At 38.8% G+C, this 27,350-nt stretch overlaps 1 pseudogene; it reads left to right on the plus strand.

Annotated features, from left to right (window-relative positions):
* Nucleotides 1-16,016: 16,016 nt before the first annotated feature.
* LOC113319926 lies at nucleotides 16,017-16,116 on the plus strand (annotated as a pseudogene).
* Nucleotides 16,117-27,350: the final 11,234 nt, after the last annotated feature.

Consider the following 27,350-nt stretch of genomic DNA (forward strand, 5'->3'; position numbering starts at 1 on the left):
ACACGATATCAACACCTCATCAATTGAGCAATTACTCTCAACTGAGCAACTTCAATCATTCAGAACTTATCTTATTCAGAATACATAACACACCCACAATCTTTGATTACCATTGATTCAACACATTTCTCAGCTTCCCTCCTACAGATCAACCCATCCTCTCTTGTGACCGAATTTACTCTGGAACGACCATTGTCTTGGTTTAGGACGGAGTACTACAGATTGATCTCTCGAATTCAAAGCACTCCCTTCTTGCAGTGCATCTGTGTTAGGTTGAACATTTCGCTCGGTTCAAGGAGTCTCCTCCATACGGTCGTCTCCTCAATCCCGTAAAAACCAGCAAATCGTTTTGCCCCATCTACAGATTCCTATTGAGATCCATATTTTGAACACGATCATGACGATGTTGATTTGGTTGATTTCCTAGATCAGGTGGAACTGATTGATTCAACGCCATTGATTGACGTAAAATCTTAGCACAAAGAATGCAAAGAAAAAAGAGGAGAGAAAAAACCGGAGCTAGTCCGGCCAAACCCTAGGTTTTTGCTTCTTTTTTTTAAGGCTTATAGAACTGCATGCAAGACACCTATTGGGATGTCTCCCTTTAGGCTTATGTATGGTAAACCTTGTCACTTACCCGTAGTAATTGAGCATAAGGCATTTTGGGCTATTAAGCAATGCAATATGGAGTTGGATGGTGCTGGAAAACAAAGGAAGTTGCAACTCCAAGAGCTAGAAGAGATTCACAATGATGCATTTGAAAGCTCCGGGATTTACAAGGAAAAGACGAAGGCATTTCATGATAGAATGATCACAAAGAAACAATTTTGCATTGGGAAGAAAGTGCTTTTGTTTAATTCTCGTTTGCAATTATTTCCGGGTAAATTAAGGTCACGTTGGATTTGACCTTTTATTGTGACTAATGTGTTTTCTCATGGTGCAGTGGAAATTCGTAGTTTAGCTACATGAAATGAACTTAAAGTGAATGGGCACCGGTTGAAACCATATTATGAGAACTTCTATTCAAGTGTCGTGGAAGGAGTTAACCTTGTGGAAGTGCTCCCTCAGGAGGAGTCATAGAAAGCAAGGAGATAGTCGGGCTGACGACTTTAAACCAAGCGCTAAATAGGAGGCAACCCCTAGGATGAGTATTTATTGTCTTATTTTTATTCTTTTCTTGTATTTACTTTTTCTTGTCGCATATCATTATAAGATTTCCCACCTTGACTTTCTTTGGACGATTCAATTTACATTGAGGACAATGTAAAGTTTAAGTGTGGGGGAGTGGTTAAGCATTTGCATTGTAAATTTTTCATAAATTTTCAACCTTTGTGTGAAATATTGAATAAAAAACTCCAATTTGTAGTTAGTTTAGAGTCACATAGTATACATGTCGCTAAGATTACATTGAGATTCTCATAAGAGTGACTGAACTTAGAGACGACAGAGAACATGATCAGGTTTCTTACTTGTATGAGAGTTAAAGTTGGATTTAACCATGCCAGTGGCAAATGAGGTGCAGAATGAATTCGGTATTAGAGTTGTGGTCCCCTATAGTGGATACTACCCATGTTACATAATGTGAGGCACCGACCTTCAATTCTTTGTACCTGTTTAAATATGTGCTTTAAGAGTGTGTGTCACCGTACGTTAATTCCGGGTAGAATGGTGAGCTACCCAACCTCCCACCAATAGAAGCTCTACTTTGATCTATTGAGTGCTATTTTATCAACCATGATGGTGACATCGAATTGCTAACTTACATACCACTTGTAATCTTGTTCGCAGTTAGCACCATCCACCATATCTCTCTCTACACCAACAGGTCCATAGAAACACCATCATCATCAACAAGAGGATTATCACAAATTCAGAGGAAAGTTGAAGACATTTAAGGTTTACAAGCAACGGTATAGAAATGAGCAAAATTTAAGACTCAAGTAAAGCAACAAGACACAAGGAGCAGAATTCTTACGAGTTGAAGACTTATTTACAAAAGCGAAGATTATCAAGATGAGAGTTCGAGAAGTTTATGATATCAAGACATCCAAGTTGTGAATAATCAAGCGGTAAAGTACTTACACCATGGCCATTTGTACTTATTTAATTTTTATTTTCAGTTTGTGTTTATTTCTCTTGTCTCAAAAAGAAAAGAAAAAAAAATGAAAAAAAATAAAAACAAAAACAAAAAGAAAATGAAAAAAAAAAGACAAGAGAAAATTTTGTTAGGTTCATTATTAGTTTTATTATTTTATTTTGTTTTGTTTTCATTTTTGTATTTGTTTTATTTTTCTCTCATAATAAAAAAAAAAAACAAAAAAAAGACAGAAAAAAAGTAAAAAAGAAAAAAGAAAAAAAAAGAGACAAGAAAAATGTTTTGTATTATATTTTGGTTTGTTTTTAGTTTTGTTCTTTTAATAAAGCCAATGGAAAGAAGAAATATCCATAATGAAGTTTCAAGCGACAAGGAATAAGAGGAAAGAATTACATTGTCAAGATTCTACGAAGTTCAAGAATAATTATCATGAGTTGAAGACCGAAGACGGAGATGAATACACCGATTGAAGACCGAAGACGTTTCTATGGATGCTGTGAGAGTGGTGCTAACTGCACGCCGAATGGATAACGAGGTAAGTAAGCATATTCCCACCTTCGTTAAGTGGTTGATTTCTTTTCTTAGAGATCATCAGAAAAAGGGTTTTCAAAATAAATAAAAGATGTGGGTTTTCAAAACAATTCAGAGGGTTTGCCTTCTTACCATTCAACGTGTCGCAGGATTCTCTCTTCATTCCAACCTACACACATGTGTGACCCATAAAAAGCTATTTATTATTGAGAGCAACTTCATAAAACCCTTTCTTGTGAGGCAGAGTCGAGACTTCTGATCACTCCGAACCTGAATTTCTTTCGATAAGGGATGGTTATTTCTCTCTTAACTTTTAAGGATGAGATTATGTTCATTTATGTGTCTAACTTCTTATGACTAGTGTGCAGAATCTCTATGTCTTATTAGCGCGTTGGATGCTATCATTTCGGAGAACTAGTAAGTTGGAAAAGTAGGTTTTGTGGATATATCTCTAGTAAACCCTCACGAGACTAAAACTCGTCCACTAGGGACACCTAGGGGTTTAAAGGTTTGTTATACGTGCTAACTGTGACCGTAGCCTCGACGACACGGAGTTGTATGTATGTTTTAGAATTTGTTTTGTTTAGATTTGCTCGAGGACTAGCAAAGTCTAAGTGTGGGGGAATTTGATAGGTTTCTAAACCACCTAATTCTATATCTAGTATTTATGCTTTCTTTGCTACTTTTCTTGTAAATTATGTATCTTATGTTTGCTTTTGAGTTTATTAAGTGCAATGGAGTCATTATGAGCAAAAGAAGAAGAAATTATCTATTTGGAGCGAAACGGAGCATAAAGGCCAATTCCCATGCGAGCTATACTTGGAGCGGGTTAGGGTGCACAAGAAGGAGGTGAAGAATGAACTGTCAGTTCCCCATAACTAGCAGATGAGTTGGATAGAGATTTAGACTGTCGTTTATGCGGAACCGGCAAACCATATATGGACTGGGTGGATCCTATCTTATTTCTGAGTGTCTGGAGTAATCTAAGTTCCTACACAAGACCTAGAACTCAGCAGGTCATCATTTGTTGCTCTTATCGTCTGAAATGTGCAAGAGTTACGGTGGCACCATAACTGAAAAGAAAGAAAGAGAAATCGAGAATTCATGACATAATCGACTGAGAAATTTGAGAGATAATTCTGCTGATGCTTGAGTGAATAAGCAGAGAGGTGGAGATGATGATGGGGTTGAATCAGATCGAGAAAATGAATCTGTTGATGTTATGAGGAAGGAAATTAGGGTTTTGGATCTGGTGAATTTGAGAAGAACTGAAGAAGAAAACATGAAATTGGAAATGGGTTTTTCTCTAATAGAGGAGAACTTAGGGTTTGAGTTTGATTTGTGTGGTTGAATATCACTGATTGAAGACATGGGTTTGTACTGATGCTGCGTCTGGAACAGAGAGGGGATTCAGAGAGGAATGAAGGTGTTGTTAATGGTGGAATCAAGAGAGTAACCAGAGGAGATGATGGGGAGAAGATTGCAGTGAAAAATTGAGATTTGTAGTAAATTTGCGTTTGAGATTTGATTGAGAAGCTGAGCAGGCAATCAAGATCTGGGTACTGTTGATTTGGTGGAAGTGGATATTCAGAAATAAAATTGGTTGAATCTGTGTAGTTGAATGTCTAGGTCTCTGAAGTTGAGCTGCTGTTGGTGGTGTTTCTGGAATGGAGTTGCTGGTCTGTGAGTTGATGCCATGGAAGATTGCAAGGCTGAGATGATGATATGAGGTGGTACCGCTATGGGTTGTTGATGCCGAGAATGAATGAAGACATGAACTCATTGAGCTTGTATGAGTCACAGGAACAAGAAGCATCTGAGATGAGTACTGCGTAACTCAATATGAGGCTGGGAGCAGAACTAAGCAGTGGGACTGTTTACTGGAGATACTGCAGCGGTACAAAATGGTGTTGAAATAGTGCACTTGAAGTGGTGATGCTGTCTAGATGAATGCTTAGGTTACAGGTGGAGTTGATGTTACAGAAGCTGCAAAGAAGTTGTGTGTTCTAGCCATGATGGGGGTAAGAAATGTTGGTTGCTGCGACAAGAGTCCGGAGAGAAGCTTGAATTTGAGATGGAGTAAAGCTTTGCTCGAGGCTTAGATGAATGTTAGGTTCACAGGTTGGTGGTACTTCTGCTGAGTAGTGAACTGAGGCTGTAGATTGGTGGTGGTTGTAATGGGTTTGAAGTGTTGATATTTCTGGTGTACTTTGTGTGAAATGATGTAGTTATGGTGATGTGGGTTTTAGCTGAATTTGCAGGAGCAGATGGTGCAGATACAACTGAAAGCTAATGAGGAATGTATGAACTTTAAGGAGTGGAATTATGTTGGCTCTGGCGATATTTGCAGCTGTACAGGTCATGGTGAATGGAATTGTAATTGCAATTGAAATGGATGCAATGGACTAAAATAGATGCATGTTTAGGTTACAGTTGAGCTTCATTTGGTATTGAGATGGAGTTGCAGTTGTGAAGTGCAGGTGTATTTGTTGTGGCTGAGTAAAGACCTGAACTGAACATGTTACCTAGTGTGTATGAAGGTTATGGAGGTATAAGATACAGATACTGCATTGAGGGTGAGTCATGAGCAATATTAAGATATGCAAATGGAGTTTTGGGTTGTGAAGAATGGATCTTGTTGCTGCTACAGAAGGAGTAGACAGTGAAGAGATGATGCAGGAATGGAGTGGTGTATGGCTGATGAAGCACCAACATGGCTGGGTTTGGAGGTTGTGATGCATTATCATTGTGCAACACAGCTGTGGCCAGTGCAAATGGCTTATGCCATGGCAACTCAGACAAGTCAGCCCAGTTAGCTCACCTGAATAGATGACTCATTTCTGACTCATGACATCATTGAGTTGACTCGGGTGACTAGACCTGATCCAGTTTGACTCTTATTTGACTCGTTGACTGGTGACCGGGTGGACTTTGCCGTCACCTGAGATACTTTCCCGGCCAACTTCCGGCATGACACCAGTTTTCCGGCGACATATTTTTGGGGCATATTTTCTACATGGGTTTTTCTCACATATGGGCTTGGTGGATTTTCATCTAATGGAATTTGAAGACTAGACCTAATTTTGGAAAGCAAAGGAATATAAAAGAAAGACTTTTACAACTTGGTTCGGACGTATTATTCTTGGATCTAAGGAGAGAGCAGCTTTTGTTTACGCTACTAGGGTTTGATTTGTTTTCATCTTCTTTATTTGATTATTGATTATGATTAACTCCATAGCTATGGGTAGCTAATTTAATATTATTGGTTAAGGATGTAGTCCTATATCCATAACTTGTGCTTGTTTAATGCATTAGTTTTGTCTCTTGATTATCGTTCAAATCTCTACTGTTTTTAATAATCACATGATTGATGTATTGTGATAGGATTAGAAGTTTGTTTGGTTAAGTGGCCAATTAATTGAACTTGCATCCTTGTCCATAGCTATTTTAGGGTTTTTCATCGAGCGATAACCCCAAATACAAGTAGCATGATATGATCAAGGTTTGTAGTGATACGCTCTTGTGCGCATATGTAGAGTTTGACCATTGTCCGAATTGTTATGCGCAATGTATGACAATTGCATTGATTAGCCTATTTCCAAAACTTAATGATCCTAGGAATTGAACTTAATTAGCGCAAGGCGTTAGGTTATTCTTTAGGTAGAATTCACATGCGCAACTCTAATGTGTGTGTTGATGAACTTAGGAAATTAATGGAATATCTTGCGCTCTTGATACTCCAGGCTTTTGATGATGAAGATATTAAATTGTAATTCTAATCATGAATGCAAGCACTTGTTTAAGATAAAAGATGAAAACCTTGACTAATATCTCTCTCTATTGATTATTTTTAACTATTTTCATTATTTTATTGCTTTGTTTATTTTGATAAAACAACAATCCCCCCATTGGTTACTAAGAAACTAGAATTTTTATAACAACAATTGCCTCTCTGTGGAAACGAACTCTTCCTTACCTTGTACTTCATTTATATTTTGTTGAGTAAGAAAGTGAATTATTTTTGACGCATACGACTGCGATCAATCACTAGAGTATTATACAATATGTACAGTATATACAGCTTCGCAGTTATGTTTTCAATATAGCACGACTTGAAAGATACGTTAGGAATGAAACAAGTTCAAGTCAGTATTACTAACCTCAAGTGGAAGGATGATGTCATCGTTGTAGTTCGCTACTTCTTCACATTATTCATGTCTTCGGAGTAATACTTGTATGTCTCAACATTCCTAGACTTTATAGTCTAACCTAAAAGAAGTTGACTCTAGTATTTAATCAAGCGACTCTACATGAGTTTTGATACTAAAATATGACAACTAAACTTGACATACCAACGCTTGGTGAGTTCAACCGACCTATGCTATAAGAAAGAAGTTAACTGAATCAGTAATTGATTCAAATCTTATAGGTTAGACCGCACCAAACACAGATTTTTAGATCTTTTCGTGTTTACCTGCTCTGATACCAATTAAAAAGACGAGGGCACCCAAATACACCATAATCCTTTAAATATCAACCTATAAAACTGATATCTTAAGTGATCGTCTATGGAAAGAGTCGATACAATACAACTTATGTCCTATACCTTGTGTGATTTTTATGGACGAGGTCGAAACAATACGACAATAACATATTTACTTGACAATAGTTACGGCAATAACATATTTCCTCCAATGAAGATATCCCTCTTCCCAACGGTGTGTCTGATGGTGTAACCGGAAGAATCCCAACATTGATCGAGTTAGCACGGGTACAGGAGATTCACACGAAGAACATGGACCTGATCAAAGAAACAATAAACGGCATACTCGATCTCCTCATCAAGATGACATCAGATATGAACGGTTCTCCTGTCACGGAGATTTCTACACTGGGGACTGATCCTCGCAATGATCCTCCTCAAGTCAATAGTTTCACTATGAACCAGACGTCGGTGGATCAGGAAGCGACTTCTCTAGTGGAAAATTTATGCGAACTTTTACACCTCTCGAAGAATCAGCGGGCGGAGACGTTTGCTGCAATCAACTAGATAACCCTAGACGTGCATTTAACTCCTTTGCGTCCAGAAGCCTCGAAAACACTAGAGATGTATGTGAATAATGTCACATTTACAGAAGAAGACATGATGGCGGAACAAGGTCACAACCGGGCCCTACACGTTACCGCACACATTAAGGATTCAGATTTCAAAAGGGCCCTCATCGACATTGGAGCATCTTCGAACGTGATTACTCTCAAGACACTCAGGACGACCAAGGTTCTCCCAAGCAAGATCGTGTGACAGCCTACCATGATGACAGACTTTGAAGGAAACCAAACCAGCACGTACGGGTATGTCAATCTGAATTTATCTGTAGGGCCCGTCCAATCAAAGGTGAAATTCGAAGTCATAGAAAAGCATCCGGATTAACATATGATACTGGGGAGACCATGGCTTCATGACAATAGGATCGTCCCCGCGACGTATCACCAATGCCTGAAGACTATGCTGAATAAAGAAGTCGTTTATATTCCTGCATCATTGTCTCCCTACGCACCAATATGTTGAGTGGAATTTTTTGAACCAAGAAAAGCTCCGCGCGGAGGATCGGACAAAGTTCATTGCATCCCACTCCCCGCGCGGGCGTCAATCCAGGAGGAGGACCGACTTGCATCATTGCAGGCTAAGCCCCATGATGCATCTTTGCTGACAAGGCGTCCCAATTCTTCTTCATCATGTGAAGCCGCGACCCATGCTCACACTAAGAGGGAAAGAACTTTTGTGGAAAGCCGTGACCAGAAAGGGAAAACCGTGTACCGACACCGCTGTTAGCAATTAACAGGGGAGATTGTTACGCAGTCTCTCAGCCCAACGGAATGTTACAACAACGACGATCCACAATAAGAAGTGCTAGATGCTCCACAACAGATGCAATATGACACCAATTCCACAACTTATGAGCTCGAAATCGTTAACATCTGGAATGAGGAATCTCCTAGGCCTATCTCCACCAGCTCAACCTTGTGTACGGATGAACGCACGAAGCTCGTGGAACTTCTCAAAGAGTACCAGGACATATTCGCTTGGATGTATGAAGAAATGCCCGGTTTAGATGAAAAATTGGTCACCCATCATCTACATGTCATACCTGGATCCAAGCCGATTAAACAGTCTCCGAGGCAGTTCAGACACGAGGTAGAAGAGCAAATCAAGACTGAGATTCAGAAGTTGCTAGTTGCTGGCTTCATCAAACCCATTCATCATCCAACCTGGTTGGATAATGTGGTTCCGGTAAAAAAAAAAAATGGACAGATCAGGTGTTGTGTGGATTTCAGAGACTTGAACAGATGTTACCCCAAAGATGATTTTCCTCTACCTAACATCGACATGTTAGTGGATGCCACCAGCGGACACGACGTGTTATCCTTCATGGATGGATATAGCGGCTACAATCAGTAAGGATGTATGAGCATGACGCAAGTAAGACAGCTTTTCGAACTCCTCTCGGAAATTTTTACTATATTGTAATGCCATTTGGTTTAAAGAACACCGGTGCAACGTATCAACACGCTATGACGGCAATCTTCCACGACATGATGCATAAGCAAGTTGAAGACTACGTGGATGATATAGTAGTCAAATCAAAATCTCGGGCGGACCATGCAGGAGTCCTACGGCAAGTGTTCGAAAGGTGTCGAGAATACAAATTAAAGATGAATCCTTTGAAATGCGCTTTCGGCGTTTCTTCAGGAAAATTTCTGGGATTCCAGGTGACTGCTGAGAGAATCAAAGTGGACCCATCCAAGACCCAAGTTATCATCATGATGCCGCCTCCGCGATCTGTGAAGGAACTCCAAGGCTTCATGGGCAAGGTGAACTACATTCGACGTTTTATACCTGGTTTATCCCAGCTTGTTGCTTCATTTCACCCCCATGCTGAAGAAAAGAGCAAGTTTCGTCTGGACCGCACTACAACAGGAAGCGTTTCGGAAGATTCAACGAATATTGTCATCTCCAAATCATCATAAATGGTTCGCCTATTATGTCAGCCCGGACGAGAGCGAGCGCGGGACATCTTCAGATCTACTGAAGCCGACACCTCAAGGGAGCAGCCTCAAGAAGATAGCGATGTCCGCAACATCAATGAGAGGCGCTTTCAGAATTTTGTCTCCGTAGAAGAAGTAGTTGCGTTACCAAAGGAGATTACACCTGGGACTTAAGAGGTACATACAGATTCTCCATGAAAAGAGCTTCATCATATTTGCAGAGCCTATTAGTTAAGTCATTCGCATGAAGGAACTTCCCTACTCCTCAAAGACACGATCCAAAGGTGATAATGGCAGAGGAGTGTGGCTGGGGACTGCTTAGCACTTCCCATATCAAATATGGTGAATTTAGAAAGATGCAAGCACGCTATCATTATGATTACAAGATTTCCAAAGATGAGGATATACTCAAGAGAGCAGACACATTGTCAAAGACCAGTGATATTCCTGGACGTCTATGAAACGCAACGCATATGTAAAGACGTCCTCATGAACCCAGCGTGACAACGTCCATCAAGTCGAAGGATCAGTGGATACTCGTGGGAAGGGGACTGTCTCCCTCTTTTTCATTCCATGAGGCGACATCAAGGAAGATATCGGTTCCATAGCTTCTCCCTCGAGAAAAGCTCTACCACTATATTAAGACCGCCAAGTTCGTGCTCGTAGATATCACGCCTCTTCCTGCTAGTCTCTTCTGATCACAACTGCAGCTAAGAACCCTTGTTCGTTTGTTGATACCAGTGCCTGAGCTTCACCATAGCAACAACCACTACGGACAAAGGTAATACGAACTTCTGCATATTTTATTTTCCCACGGAGAAGTAATAGAGTCACGGAGGAGAGATGGCGATATCTTTATTATGGTAAACTCACCGACCATACAAGATAGAACCATATAAATCACGCTTGGGGACTGAGGCTCAGCATGAAATTCCTTCGCCGTCAGTCAAGTACTTCTTCAACACAAGAGAAATGGTCAATCAAGGAACATGTAATTCGCAAGGGAAAATTAAACTGAAGAATAAGCCGCTTCAACGCTCTCTCCGGGAGACGCCCTCCAGAAGATGCTTCAACGCTCTCTCCAGAAGCCACTTCGACGTTCGCTTCAGAAGATGATTCAACGCTCTCTCTCCATAAGAAGAAGTTGCTTCAACGCTCTCTCCATTAGAAGAATCTTCTTCGACGCTCTCTCCAGAAGAATAAGTCGCTTCAACACTCTCTTCGGGACCCGCCTCGACGTTCGCTCCAGAAGCTGCTTCAACGCTCTCTTCGGGATCCGCGTCGACGTTCGCTTCAGAAGTTGCTTCAATGCTCTCTTCAAGAGCTGCCTCGACGTTCGCTTTAGAATCCGCTTCGACGTTTGCTTCAGAAGATGCTTCAACGCTCTTTCCAGAAGAAGAAGCCGCTTCAACGCTCTCTCCAGAAGAGGAAGCCGCTTCAACGCTCTCTCCAGAAGAAGAAGCCTCTTCAACACTCTCTCCGGGACCCGCCTCGACGTTCGCTCCAGAAGCTGCTTCAACGCTCTCTCCGGGATCCTCCAACATTCGCTCCAGAAGCATCTTCAGCGCTCTCTTCAGGAGCCGCCTCGATGTTCGCTTCAGAAGCCGCTTCAACACGCTTTCCGGAAGCTATATCACCGTTCTCTTTGGGAGCTGCTTCACCATCTTTTTCAGAAATTGCTTCAACAACCTTTTAAGGATATTACTCATGATAGGGCTCGTCCTCATCAGAGTTGGGATTACGACATCGTCATGAATAGTTTGAGAATCCAACCAACCATCTGCCTAATCTACCTGGGTCCAACCGACATCATGCTAGGGGAACGCTTACCTGGACGCCTCTTGAACGTGACATGCTCCAAGGACAGGACAACCCATCTCTCCTGGTAACATCTAACTTTGTCTCATAAGTTTTATCTTTATTTGTCACCATCTAATGCCTACCCCGCAATAGTGCAACTATTACGTGCTAGGAAGGGGACTTAATGTTGATGGTGGATTTTAGTTCAGGGCTAAAATTGTAAAACCGGTATTTAATGCGCTGAATAAAGCCGTTTGATAAGTGATGAGTACCTCTTCACTTTATTTATTCGAATCAATTCAATAAATACACAAAATTCACCCGGAATAATGCATGCAACAACAATCCCAATTATTCTGTGAATTTTAGCATTATTAATTAATGTATGATTTGCCTAGTATTTCCTGTGATGTTCCTAGCCGAACTCTCATTACTAGCATGACATGACGATTGAGTGTTCACTCTCAGCAGAGTAACATGAATCTCCAAGTGCCAATTTTGGGATATGCACGAGATACCCGTACAGGCTGCATCACTCTTTGACAAAGAGAATTTCGAATCGACGCTCTTTCAGCTCGATCGAACGTATTTAATTTTCTTAAGGAAATCTGGACTGTCCGTATCAGTCTCAGAAACGATCACGGCCACGCAAGTTGGCCGCATGATTTAACCAGCCTAGCCAAACCCTAGCAGGAGCAGGCAATCACCGTAATGACCACTGGCGGACCAACTTATGCCCCAGCCGGTCGAACACCACGCCATACTTCCCGGCGCACCAAACGTCATCCCTAAAATAAGGTGGCCCCGTTGTTTTGGAAGAAGCTCGAACGAGCAAGACTGTTCAGGGCAGTATTAAAGTCATCACGACCGTCCAACTTCGCCATCTTGGTTGGACGGATTAGATCATCCCGTGAATGATCAGGGAAGTGCTAATGCACACGTTGGCGGGCCCACTTCTCCCTCACCCGATAGGTTTTCTCACGGCAAGGCCATGGAGCAATGAAACTATTGCTCAAACCATGGCAGGCGTGATGCTTCTAAGGGTCGCGGAAATTCCACTAGTGTCTTAAAATTGATCACAACCATCCAACTTAGCCAGCCTATTTGGATGGCTTCGATCGTATTTAGGACCATCAGGAAGGTGCACATACGTTCACCGTCAGCCCAACATGGGCCCCACGTGATCGGTCTCTCCAAAAGAGGATCACTGCGTGCCAAACCGTTTGGCCAAAGTCACGCGTGCGTGACTGATTCAAAACCCTAATTAGGGTTTGCGTCAATGCAATCTGTCGTAGTTCGATCGTGACCATCCATCTTCGCCAGCCTAAACGGAGGGTGTAGATATAGACTCAAGAGTTCCCAAGGATGTCAACGTGATCACCGTGGTTCCATCTTTGCGTGTGACCGGCTGGCCTATGCAGACTAGGGTCCGGCGCCTCGAAACTCACGCCCAAAGGTGGCATGCCACACGGCTTTTAAACCTTTGCGACAATGTATTTCTATCGCAAATCGATCACGACCACTCATCTTTGCCGGTCAAATTTAGTGGCCTAGATCGAATCTTTATGGGACCGAGAGGTGTAGGCATGCACGCCGGTAGGCCATCTCCACGCATACCTGGTCGGTCCCACCAAAATTGGCGCCCATGCTTGGATTCAATCAAGCCAATGAGGGGATGTTACGCATCTCTAAAACCCTAAAATCCATCAACGGCAGCAAATATGTGCCGTAAATCATCTCGTCCGTCCAACTTTGCCAGCTTGGTCGGATAGCTTGGATTAAAAGTTAGGCGATCAATGAAGCGCCTCAATGATTACCGTCCGCCACTCTGTCACAATGAGTGATCGACCAGATGATGGCCCGCCTATGCGGCCTCCAAACGATCACTCGAAGATGGTTGGACGTGTTGTCATTTTAAGACGCTTAATCCGCGACTTACTCGATCAAGCTTTAAAACAACGATGCTTTATGCATATCGATTGTTTTGAGCTGCTTGCTTTAAAAAGATGCATTACATGCATCGAGCATGCACGATATTTCACGAATATCAAATCCTTAAATAACTTAGTTATTTAACCTAATAGCACCGTATGCTATTTCTTGCGGCGGGTCCCGAGAATCGACCCACTCATTCGAGACATCAAACATGTCACAAACTGGGGGATACTTAATGGGGTATTGGTCTGACGGTTTACAGTGTGCAGCGTGCAACGCGCCCATTACGAGAACGTGTCAGGAAGCATGGACGGTTAACAATGATGAGGGAAGTGGGCAAAGGCGTGATCGTGTGACAATCACCTACACGAGCCAACTACTCCATCACTCAACTTCCTCCACTTCCTACGAGATGAGGATTACGCTCAAATGACTTGTATAAATAGGTTCTTCGAACTATCTTCAAACAACACAGAAAAAACCAAGTGTTGTCATCAGTATCCAGAAAACACCCAGAAATGATAGCTTTCATTGTACAAGCCAGTTCATCATTCTGATACAAGTCATAAACAACCAACTTCTTCATAATCTCAACACCTTCTTCGCTTCCCTCCCTAAGATCAACCCCATCTCCTTCACTTTGTGACCGAGGCAAGTCTGGAACGACCATTTCTTGGTTTAGGCCAGAATTGTATAGATTGATCTCTGGAATCAAAAGCACTCTCGTGCAGTGCATTTGTTTATGGTTTAGATTCGTTTCTCATCCACACACACCCAAATTTACCAAAACCAGCAGAAACAGTTTTCACCCATAAACAGTCTTGTTATTCTTTGAATATGTTTTGGATGACCAATGGAAGATGACTATGGTAGAAGCTATCTTAACTTTGTTGAGACTTGAGGTATAACCGGTCATAACCTATATAATATAGCTAGTTGTGATCGGTCATGAGATATAATGAAAATCAAGGTAAAACCGATCACAAGCTATATTGGATTGCAAGTTATAACCGGTCACAACATGAATTGGGAAGTTAGTTGTAATCGAAAGTCGTCTTCTTTTTTGTTGGGGCTAACAACTGTGGATATGGGTATATAGGCACAAAGGTAGTCCTATCAGGAATTCTTGGGAATTCTTAGAGATTGTTTCAGTTTCATCAGCTACGAGCTCCTCTTGGGAAGTAGAAGATGGAACTACAGTATTCCCTCTAGACATGGATACCTTATTGTCTAACGTTTTACGCTCCTAAGGGTTGTTATTGAATTCACATGGTTTAATGATTTCTTACCAGCTAAAGATATTTGATGAACTCCTCTAGGATTGGGTTGTAGTTGATTGGGAAACTTGCCTTTATTTCTCTTAAAGACTCAGCAATTAGACCAACCGGGTTCTTTAACTCGGAAATAGCCCGAGAGTTGGCCTGGACCATCTTTTTATTTTCATCTAAACCTTGTGCAATCGATTGATGAAACTTTTTAGTGTTTCGAGTTAGCAAGGAAAAAGGCTCTTCTAAACTCATGATCTTCTTATCTGAAGGGATCTGAAACTGTGATGGTCCTAAATGATTCTTAGTACAGTAAAACCTCTGTATAAGAATATCCTAGGGACCACAAAAAAATATTCTTATATGGGGGTTATTCTTATATGGAGGTGTACCCTGAATAAACCAAAAGAATAATTTTCATAAATATACTTGGGAAAATACATACATATGCATAGGAAGCACAAAAATGTACCTAGGTAATCGTAAAATTAACTTTGACATCGATAATTGACAAATAAAATCATACGAGTGAAAGATATTTGCATTAAGTTGTGACAAGAAAAGCAAAGAATCCATTTTGAAGCAAAATGATCTTTTAATGGTTACAAGAATCTCTTCATCTTGAACTTTGATGTAAGACAAAACATATATTATTTATATTATAATGTCAATTATTCTTATATGGAGGTAGGTTCCTTAAGACGGGACTGGAAAAAATTATGACTTATTCCAATATGGAGTTTATTCTTAAATATAACTGGCCCAACTCGGGACCAGAAATTTCTATTCTTATATGGAGTTTATTCCTATATGGAGTATTCTTCTAAAGAGGTTTTACTGTATAGCTAAAACCTGAGGGAATAACCTGACAGTTACTAGATTGACCTTGACTCCGACCCTTATACCATGAAAGGTTTGGAATGTTTCTCCATTCATGGTTAAAGGTTTATGAATATGGGTAAAACTTCTGATAATTCTAAAATCTAGTGTTATTATAAAGCATGGGCTTGCTCTTCAGTAGTCTGTCCTTCCCAAAAAGGCTCTACTCTACCACTAGTTTGACTCAATTCTAAAACTTCTAACCTTTTTGCTATAGATACTATTTTATCATCAGATTCAAAGTTCCCTCTACCCTATTAATGTTTTCTCTACTTAGAAGAATTATTTTCTGGGAATCCCTACCTCTTTCCCATTCCTGGGTCTTTTTAGCGATTTCATTAAAAAATGTCATCGCCTGATCGACAGTTTTATTCTCAAACCCACCTGTGCACAGAGACTCAACCATGGTTGTTATCGAATAATTTAAACCCTCATAGATGATCTGAACTAGCCTAACCTTCTCTAAACCATGATGAGGACATTGGGCTAATAAATCATTGAACCTTTCCAAATACCTATATAAAGATTCTTTCTTTTGTTGAGAAAAAATACAGATCTGTGTCCTAATAGACGATGTTTTGTGCTTAGGGAAAACTTCTGCAAAAAGGCATATGTAAGTTGTTAATATGTTTCAATCGACTCAAAAGGAAAACTATGTATCCAAGATTTGGATTTATCTCTCAGGAAAAAAAGCGAATAACCTAAGTTCAATGCATCACCATTCATGTTTTTAATTCTTAGAGTACTACAAATTTCCTCGAATTCCCTAACGTGAAAATATGGGTTTTCATTTTCTTACCCTAAAAAGACTGGGAGCATCTTTATGGTCCTAGGTTTCAGTTCATAGTCTGCTTCAGTCGCAGCCAACTTGATACAAGATGGACGAGAGGTCCTAGTTGGGTTCAGTAAAGCTTTTAAGGTTACCATTTCTGGCACTACCAAAGGACTAGGAGTACTTTCCTCATTAGTTTCAAGTTTCCAAAGCTGAAGTTTCCAAAAACATGGATCTCAAAAGTAGAGTCTTCGAGCTCCCTGTTCTCACAAGAAGAACTACTAGGTTTTTCACTAATTAAATGACCTAGAGTGTCTCTTTTCCAATCCATCTCTCTAATAACCTCGGGCATACACTAGAAAAACTAAAAAGAAAATTCCTAAATGGAAGGGAAGTTCTAAGCAAGCACAAACAAGGCTGACTCCACCAAAACAAGCCTATGAATTTCTAGCAAACAACAAGCATGATGGCTCCACTTAGATTGTTTCTAAACCATCTTCTAATCTTCTGTAAAGAAAACTAGTTACAATTTTAGAAAAACTCTCTAAAACGATCTGAATTAAAGTAAGTTAAATAGAAACTGGGAAAGCTCAAAGGAGCTAGAACACCCCTGCCTCACTGGAAACACTTCCTCGGTTACAAGGCGACACACTTAACTTACAATAATCATCTTGAACTTCGAGTTAGGCTAACAGAGTAAACAATACAATCCTTTTGAACTACTTTCCTATAAGCTCTTTACCCTATCCTTCTCGTTGTAGTCGGTATTTTAAGGCTTAGGTTCACATTAGGTTACGTGTTCCTAAGGAGGCAAGAAGGAAATAGTGATGAAATATGATTCCTTATCTTGTATTGGCCAGGCCTTTCACTTTACTAAAAAATAAAACTGTATTCAGACCTCAACATATATGTATTGCGAAGGCGTCCAGTAAACCCGCTGACAGGAGATTCGCGGGTGTTTAGAAAGACTTACTTCCCTTTCTAGATGGGCGATGAACCGTTGAAGTCAACTCGAGCCACCGACTCCTATGTCAGTGTTGAAAACACGGGGGTACAACAACCATACCCAACTATTTCGTTCGGTAATCTCTATGGACTAAACTCCAATATAATCCCGAGAGTATCAACTTAATGAAACTCAATAAACAAAGATATCAAAGAGCTTTATCTTTTTCTCAACACAATCAGTAAATCAAACAGATAAGAATCCATCAACTTGATTGGTATGAGAATAACTCGGATGGTACCAAAAACTAATGTCTGAGTGTCAATCAAGTTATATCCAACAAACAAGGTCGGATTTATCAACTATGATTGAACAACGCAAAACCTGTGATATTAAATAATATAAATAAAATGAAATGCGGAAAAGAAATAACACAGACACCGGAAATTTTGTTAACGAGGAAATTGCAAATGCAGAAAAACCCAGGGACCTAGTCCATACTTGAACACCATACTACTCTAGCCCATTACAAGTTAACTTCGGACTGGAATTTATTTGAGCCTCAACCAAGTCTCACACCGATTAAGGTACAGTCGTGTTCCTTACTCCTCTTGAATCTCTCAAGACTCTTCACAATTGATTCCCCTAGATGACGTCCTTTACATCCTAGAAGTTTCTACGGCCCAAAGTCGAAGACTTATAAACAAATCTGTCTCCCACAGATAAGTCTATTCTATTTGTTATTTCCTTTATAAGATAAAGATCAAGGTGAACAGGAAACATAACTAATAATCCTGTCTTATGTCTCCCGAAGAGCAGCCTAGAATATTAGTCACCTCAAAATGACCAAACTGATTAACATAAGAAGTTATTGCCGAATCACAAGAGTCTGAGACGAAGAAAAGGTTGTGATTACTTTTTATATCTTACCTATCGAAGATAAATCTCGAGAAAATCGTATAGAAGATTAAACTCAATACAATAGAAAAAGTAAGATCAGGATATGCTGAAAAAGCAGGGGTCTAACAACGACACCCAATATTTTGCTCAAAAACCTGTATGGACTAACTCCAATATAATTCTGAGAGCACCAACTAATAAAGCGAGCTCAATCAAGAAATACATCAAAGAGTTCGTATCTATGTTTCTTAATGTAATCAGCAAATCAAACATATAAAAATCCGTGAGCCAGATTAATATAAGAAACAACTTGGACGGTATCAAAAACCTATCCAAGTATCAATCAATTTAATCAAAAACCAAAGACGACAATAGCTGTCTCACACAAACTATTAGCTTCAAAGCAATTTTCAAGTGATCGAATGATCAATATGAAACATTCCGAGTCTACATCAAACGACTGTCTCACACAAATCATGTAAGATATTACAAGGCGATTTTCACATGATCATCTTTTGACTTTCGTCAAGAATAAAAGATGAACTTGGTTAAAGCGAAAGATTACCAACACATATTTCAAGAAATAGATAAGCGAAATAAACTCGGCTCGAAATACCAAATGTATATAATTGAAGTCTATATAGCAATACGACTTTTTATCTCAAACAAGAGATAGAGTAGATAGACTTTTGAGTGATATATGAGTTCAAGTCTCCACATAATTTTTTTTGATGAAGTTCCACAATTTACCTTGAGTAGTTCTTCTTCTTCATTCGATGAACGCCGTGAAGTCTAAAGCTCAACTACACATACTATCCTAATCCGAGACTTAGCTATAAGTATACTAGAAATCAAGACTTGTAGTTTTGGAAACTAAACTTGACAAACAAGCTTGAGATAGGAACGCTTGCGAGTTCGACCGAGAAGTGCTCTAACAATCTCTCCCTTTGTCAATTTTAGTGACAAAACTATCAATACATATGGATTACAAAATAAATAAACTTTGTAGCTTCTCATCCAAATGCTTGATCTCCTTGGTTCTTCAAAATTACTCGAAATCTTCACCACTTCCAAGTATTCCAATGATTCTAAGTGTGTTGAATTCCACATCATAGTTGTTGAAGATCCGTAGCTATAACAATGAGAAAACAATAGCTCTCAATCATTGTTATGCAGTGTCATAGTATTATTACATGGCATCAAAGTTCAATTGTATCAAAACTTTGACAACAATATTATGGTGATATGTATCACTCCCCCTTAGTTAATACTTCATCTCACATGAAAACCACTCCCCCTTACATAATGATTCGTAAACCATATGTATCTGTAGTGTGAACTACACATTAATTCTCCCCCTTTTTGTCAATATAAATTGACAAAGGTACGAAAACTAGTGGGTTCCTAATGAAATTTCCATAGAGATACTTCATGACCAAAAGAGAAACACATATCAACTTTGTTTAGATGCAATCATATAGCCGAAGCTCAATGCATTCATCAAAGAGTTTATAAAAATACAAGATAACCCATATAATATTCCACATACGCACTCCCCACAAAGATATGGCAATTAAGCACAAGTTCAAATAAGAATTCTCTCCCATAAAATGTCATTCCTGAAAGAACAACAAGAGAGACCTTACTTTCACAAGAAAAGAAGGATTTCGTTGGACATTAACAAATCACATGAAATATGAAATTGTATCCAAAATGCTCAATTAAATTAACCACAATAGAACCCATGATTAATATAATCGGAAATGCTCAACATAAGAAAACTTACGGATCCGCACAGTATTTACACAACGATGTGGATCAGGGAAGACCAATACTGCGAAATAAAAAAAGATTTATTCTATCTTTTATCACTATTTGCATAGAGACATATAATAGACTTAATCTCTGTAAACAAAAGTTCATCCTATCTCCACAAATATTTGCATAATGACATAATAGGTTTCACTTTTGTTGTCAAAAGTTCATTCAATCTTTTATCAATATTTGCATAATGACATATGAAAGACTTAACTTTTGACCTATGTTAAACTTCTCATGGATGCAACACTTTTAGAAATTTAATTGAAAGATAAACATTCAAGGCTAAAATATAAAGTTATTGCAACCTTTAGAATAACATCCAATAATAGAAGTTTAACAAAAGACAAGATAAACAAAACGAAGATATTATGCTCGATTGCGATTATACTTCTCAGCAATCTCAAAGACAAGTTCAGTCAGTCCAGGCTGAATTCCTAAAACATAGTTCAGTTGTTCCTCCAAGCACTCAATTCTTTCATGAAGAAGATTAGCTTCAGGGTTGACTGATTTCTTCATTTTGTTGATGTCTTCCTGGGATAGAGGAGTAGCTTGACCAGTGCAAGTACCAATAGGAGGAATCTTAAAGTGACTACGAATTCTGCTGATAAGACAAGGAAATCCAAGATTTTTCTTCTGTGAAACCATATGAATCATTTGTCGAATAATCAGGCCACATAAATCAATATCTTCACCAGAGATAAGATAGCAAACCATCTCGGAAAGGGCCCTGCTCCATAGATTCTCATCAAACGTACTGGGAATCAAATTAGCAACGGCCAGTTTGCTAAAATTTTCAAATGAAAGCTAATGTAATCAACAGACAACTTGCTGTCAGACCAAGATTCACCCCTATTTAGTAGCATTTCATACAGTTGACTCTGAGTTGGTCTGAGATGCTCAGGTTGAGGAACAACGAAAGAGCGATCAAGTGACAGATGTAACAGATATGCAATCACCCCACGATTTACCTCAAAAGATATTCCTCCAACCATTGTTTTGAAACAACAACTTTCTTTGTTGGCTGCATGCAAGTCAGCATAAAACTGGCAAGTCATCTCAGGATGAGATAACCCAAGACCGTCATGAATATATCCCCATTCATATTGGTTCATAAACTGGTGAAACTCAGGTTCTTGAACAGTTCTATCATAAACCCTTTCTGTGACGAAATTCCCTTTAAGAAACTTAACATGTTTATTCTTAACAAGTAGACTAGTAAAGCTAATTTGAAGGCCTGGATCATAAAAGGGTTGTAGAACGTCTAAACCAATTTCATCATCATCAAATTCATTATCACTATCAATAATTCTTCTACTAGCAGTATTAGGTTGAGTACCTGAACTCTCACCACGATTTAACCTTTTCTTAGATGCCATTTTTGAGAGAGGACACAACAGAGAAGATGAACCACTTACTTGGTCCGAAAACTGTTGTTGATGGTGGAGTTCCAAAACGATGAGTGACAAGGAAATGATTCTTGACCCAAGAGGGGAAAGCTTCTCCTGATTACAAAACTTTGATACAAACACAAAAGAATTAAGAACCGAGGGAGAAAAGATTTGAGAACCTTTGGTATTTCTCTTCAGTTCTTGAACTGTTGAGAAGAAAGGGTGGAGTGAACAAAGAGGTTTTTTTCTCTTTTTATGTGTCGAACGGTGGAACATGAACCGGTTAAAACGATCCGGAACGCGGTTCACACACACGAACAAGTTAAAGGCTTAGAGTAGATGAAATGTATATGTGCTGAAAAGGTATCGTTTGTTTTTAAGACACCATTTGGAGTAAAACTCAACAAATATAACAAGGAGTTACCTAGGTATTGGTCAGACACACTACAAGACAACCTTATGACACCAAGAAAGAGTTTCTTTCCAGCAAATCTTACATCTTGACATGTTGAGAAATACCCAAGGAGTTGTTTTTATAGTTTATCAAAGAACTTCAGGAGAACCCAAAAATAATTGTGTTTCTGATTTCTCGTTTTCCAACTTATAAAAGATAGTTTCCGCAGATAGTTTATAGTACTGCAAAGGGAAACTCTTTTGATAAAAAGAGACATCCTAGCTTCTTCATAAAATAAGACAATACTACTATCTTGATAGGAGGTATCAGGAATTGAGTAATGAATCGATTCATGCCTTGAGGTGATATACTCAGATGACTGAGTCTTAAACTCCTCTTCTAATTCGTTTAGATTATTGCAACTAATTGAATTACGCAGAGGAGGAGCATTGCTCTCACTGATTAGTAAATCAATGTCGACTTCAACATGAATATTATTCTTCATAACTTGATGTAGCCTATCAAGATATTCTTGCTCTTTTTGGAGAAATATCTCAACATCAAGAGACAAGCTCTCAATCCTTTTTTCAAGCCCTGAAAATACTTTTAGGGATTTTAAACCCGGAGGATGTTTAAATAGAATCTCTTCAACGGATTTAACTAAATCAGTCATGGAGGAGAATCCTGAAATCCTTAGATCTGATGGTGCATTTACTGAGATAGCACCTTTGTCCATAGAGTCAGATTGATACAAACACAGACTTATAAGGTCTTAAACGTATTTGCCTGCTCTGATACCAATTGAAAAAGCGGGGGTCTAACAACCACACCCAATATTTCGCCCAAAAATTTGTATGGACTAACTCCAATATAATTCTGAGAGCACCAACTAATAAAGCGAGCTCAATCAAGAAATATATCAAAGAGTTCATATCTATATTTCTTAATGTAATCAGCAAATCAAACAGATAGAAATCCGTAAGCCTGATTAATATAAGAAACAATTTGGACTGTATCAAAAACCAATATCCAAGTATCAATCAATTTTATCAAAAACCAGCGGTTGGATTCACAATTGATTGAACTTACGCACAACTTGTGATATTTCAATTATATAAACAAATATAACGCGGAAAAGAAATAACACAGACACCAGAAATTTTGTTAACGAGGAAACCGCAAATGCAGAAAAACACCGGGACCTAGTACATATTTGAACACCACATTGTATTAAGCCCTTAAAGACACTAGCCTACTACCAGGATAACTTCAATCTGGAATGTAGTTGAGCCCTAATCAATCTCACACTGATCAAGGTACAGTTGCGTTCCTTACGCCTCTTGAAACATGACGGATTCTGTGCACTTGATTCCCTTAGCTGATCTCACCCACAACTAAGAGTTTATACGACCCAAAGTCGAATACTTGATAAACAAATCTGTCTCACACAGAAAAGTCTATTGAATAGATAAATCTGTCTCTCACAGATATACCTATGAGTTTTGTTCTGTCTTTTGATAAATCAAGGTGAACTTGAACCAATTGATAAACGAGACTTATATTTCCGAAGAACAACCTAGTATTATCAATCACCTCACAATAATCTTAATCGATTAACGACACAAGATATGTGGAATCACAAAATATGAGACGAAGATGTTTGTGCCTACTTTTCAATCTTGCCTATCGGAGAATAAATCTCGAGCAAATCTTAAAGAAGATAGTACAACACGATATAAAACAGCAAGATCAGAATACACAACTATAGAGAAAATAGTTGGGTCTGGCTTCACAATCCCAATGAAGTCTTCAAGTCGTTAACCTACAGGGTTTCATGAAAAACCTAAGGTTAAAGGAGAATCGACTCTAGTCGCAACTAGTATCACACATGAGGTGTGGGGATTAGGTTTCCCAGTTGCTAGAGTTCTCCTTTATATAGTCTTCAAATCAAAGTTTTCGATCAATGTTACCTTGGTAACAAAGCATTCAATATTCACCATTAGATGAAAACCTGATTAGATTCAAGCTAATATCTTTCAACTGTTAGATCGAACTTATTTTGTTATACACAAATGAAATGTACCATCATTTAGACAAAGGTAATCGTACCTAAACGTGTACACTTAGTTAGTTCAACAATAGTTAACCAATGGTTAGCCATATGGGCACTTTCATATCAACCTTATTCATCTTTATCATAACTAGTTCAAATGACTCAAATGAAACTAGTTAGAGAGTTGTTCAATTGTTTATATTCTCATAGAAGTATACAAGACGCAATTGAAACAAAATCGATTTTGATTCACTCGAATCATTTCATGAACATTATAGTCACGGTTTGCAAAAGATTGCATTCCTTATTATATTAATGTATTAGTTCATGAACAAACCGATTTTAGAACATAACCTACTTAAGTATGCAAACAGGTACGTATACATAAGTAGCCGGACTGAGTTTGGTTACGCCAGTACGCGTGCGGGTACACATACCATTTTACTCTTCCAAACTTCAGCAGAAATTCACGGAACTTGAACTTCCACCAGTACGCGTATGGTTACGCATACTTAGTTCTCGGACTTCTAACAACCAACCAGTACGCGTACGGGTACGCATACCATGGTTCCCGGTTTTGGACATTAAAAAAATGTGAATACACACTATGTTTATATCCAATAATGGTACATGTTCTAAAACCTCATTCCAACAATTTAAACATTCTTGGAAGACGACAATAGATGTCTCACACAAACTATTAGCTTCAAAGCAATTTTCAAGTGATCGAATGATCAATACGAAATATTCCGAGTCTACATCAAATGACTGTCTCACACAAATCATGTAAGATGTTATAAGGCGATTTTCACATGATCATCTTTTGACTTTTGTCAAGAATAAAAGATGAACTTGGTTAAAGCGAAAGCTTACCAACACATATTTCGAGTAATAGATAAGCGAGATAAACTCGGCTCGAAATACCAAATGTATATAATTGAAGTCTATATAGCAATACGACTTTTTGTCTCAAATAGGAGATAGAGTATATATACTTTTGAGTAATAGATGATTTCAATTCTCCACATACCTTTTGTTGATGAAGTTCCACAAGTTCCCTTGAGTAGTTCTTCGTCTTCATTCGATGAACGTCGTGAAGTCTAAAGCTCAACTACACTTACTATCCTAATCCGAGACTTAGCTATAAGTAGACTAGAAATCAAGAATTATATTTTTAGCAACTAAACTTGACAAACAAGCTTGAGATAGCAAAGCTTGCGAGTTCGACCGAGCAGTGCTCTAACATATGCAACTACAGATAAAATAGTTGGACCTGGCTTCACGAATCCCAAGCGAAGTCTTTAAGTCGTTAAAGCTAGTAATGGTTTTCATAAGAACTGAAAACCTAGGTTAAGAGAAAATCGACTCTAGTTTGCAACTAGGACATACAGAAGTGTCGGGATTAGGTTTACCAGATGCTAGAGCTTCTCCTTATATAGTCTTTCAAATCTGGGTTGCTTACAATCAAAGTTAAGTTAGATTATTAACAAAGCAATTAATATTCATCGTTAAATGAATTCCAGACTTAAGATTCAAGCTAAGTTTGCTTAGAAAATAAGTAATCAATTTCCACATTTAGATGATTTAGCTTGATACAAACAAATGAAATATACCTATATTCAGATATGGATGAACCGTACCTAAACATGTACAACAAGTTGGCTCATTAACAGTTAACCAAATTAGCCATGTGAACACTTTTAGCTTAGTTATATTCATCTAACACTTCTAGACTCAATCTAATAATCAACCAATTACGATAGATGATCAAATGTAAGTAAATGTGTTTTAAGAGAGTTGTTCAAATGTTCACTATCTCATAGAAATATATATGAATCATTTGAAACATATTCGGCTTGGTTTGTAAGTGTAAAAGGTACGTATACAAGAACCAATTCATGAACATAATGCCACGGTTTGCAAACCGAGTTTGCATACCTTAAAGCATTAAGAATCCATGGATTTCAGTTCGCAAACAGAGTTCACAAACGAACCTGAGTTCATGAGTATAAACAATAGTTTGCATACAAAGTATGTGAACAAGTTGTCATACTTACTGTAGATGGGGCAAAAAGAGTTGTTGGTTTTTAAGGAATTGAGAAGACGACCGTGCGGAGGAAACTCCTTGAACCGAGCGAACTGTCTAACCTCACACAGATGCACTGCAAGAGGGAGTGTTTTTAAGTCGAGAGATCAATCTATAGGACTCCGGCCTAAACCAAGACAATGGCCGTTCCAGAGTCAATTCGGTCACAAGAGAGGATGGGTCGATCTGTAGGAGGGAAGCTGAGATATGTGTGAGATCAATGGTGATCGAAATTGTAGGTGTGTTGTGTATTCTGCGTGAAGAAAGAAGATAAGTTCTGATTGATTGAATTTGCTCTGTTGAGAGTAAAATGTTCAGACGATGAGTTCGTGTTATCTTGTTGTCTGTTTTATGAAAGATTGTATGTCGTTTCAATCATGATTCAGAGACTTATTTATATTGCAAGAATTGTAGACACCTTGATCCCATCAAGTGTGACAGTTGTTGGAGTCAAAGAGTGGGGAAGTGGAAATCGTGTTAAAACTAGTTGCTCATCGTGCGGAGACTTGGTTGATTTTCTACCCACTACTTTGCTAACTCCTCTAACTGCTTGCACGACTTGCTCACATTCTCATCGTGTGGATGACCACACGTGCCGTAGACCGCCAGACCAAAACCCTAGTTAATATCCCCCATGTGACACGATTGATGTCTCGTGATTGTGGAGTCTGCAAGGCAGACGTGTATTTAGTTAGTCAGTTGCTGACTTTATGAGACGATGAGACCTTGTATTGCTGAGTTGAACGTGATTTGCAAATGTTATAAGACTCATGAATTGAACGTGTCTGTTGAGACAAAGGTATAATTCTCGAATAATTGTTGATAGTTAAGGTGACCAAATATTGCTCATTTGATGAATTGTTGAATATTGATAGTTGAACCAATATTCCTTAGTCTGAGCAAATATTGCTCATCTGAGCAAATGTTGCTCGTTTGATGAATTATCGGTAACAAGACCAAATAAAATATTAATTTAAAATACTGGCAACTGAACCAAGTATAACCAATTAAAATGTTGATCACGGGATCAACGTAAAATTATTAGTGTTTGAACCTGCTCGGAGTTATGGGTCTTGGGTTCGAAACCCTAAATTGTTGATCAATTGATGATTTATTGAAAATCAACCAAGGGGTGAAGGAGGAACCGACTACATGTGATGATGAGTCGTCCATGTAGCGTCCAGATGCTCGGATGAGCAAATACCAAAGTCTCTTGAAGATCAGTTGGTGAAAGGATGATTAAATGTTGGTTTAATCATTTATTAAAATAGTGCTCGTCTAAGCGTTAGTCAATAAAACCTAATTATAAAGAGATGAGGGGCCGACCAAGGGGTCATGAAACCGGCCCCGGTTGGTCATGAGAGCGACTGAGGATCGTTTTATGAAATTCCAAATTGTTTGGAATAGTTTGAACCTAATTTGAACAAATTAGGTCAAA

Source organism: Papaver somniferum, chromosome 10 (assembly GCF_003573695.1).
Source record: "Papaver somniferum cultivar HN1 chromosome 10, ASM357369v1, whole genome shotgun sequence".
NCBI classification, from domain to species: Eukaryota; Viridiplantae; Streptophyta; class Magnoliopsida; order Ranunculales; family Papaveraceae; genus Papaver; species Papaver somniferum.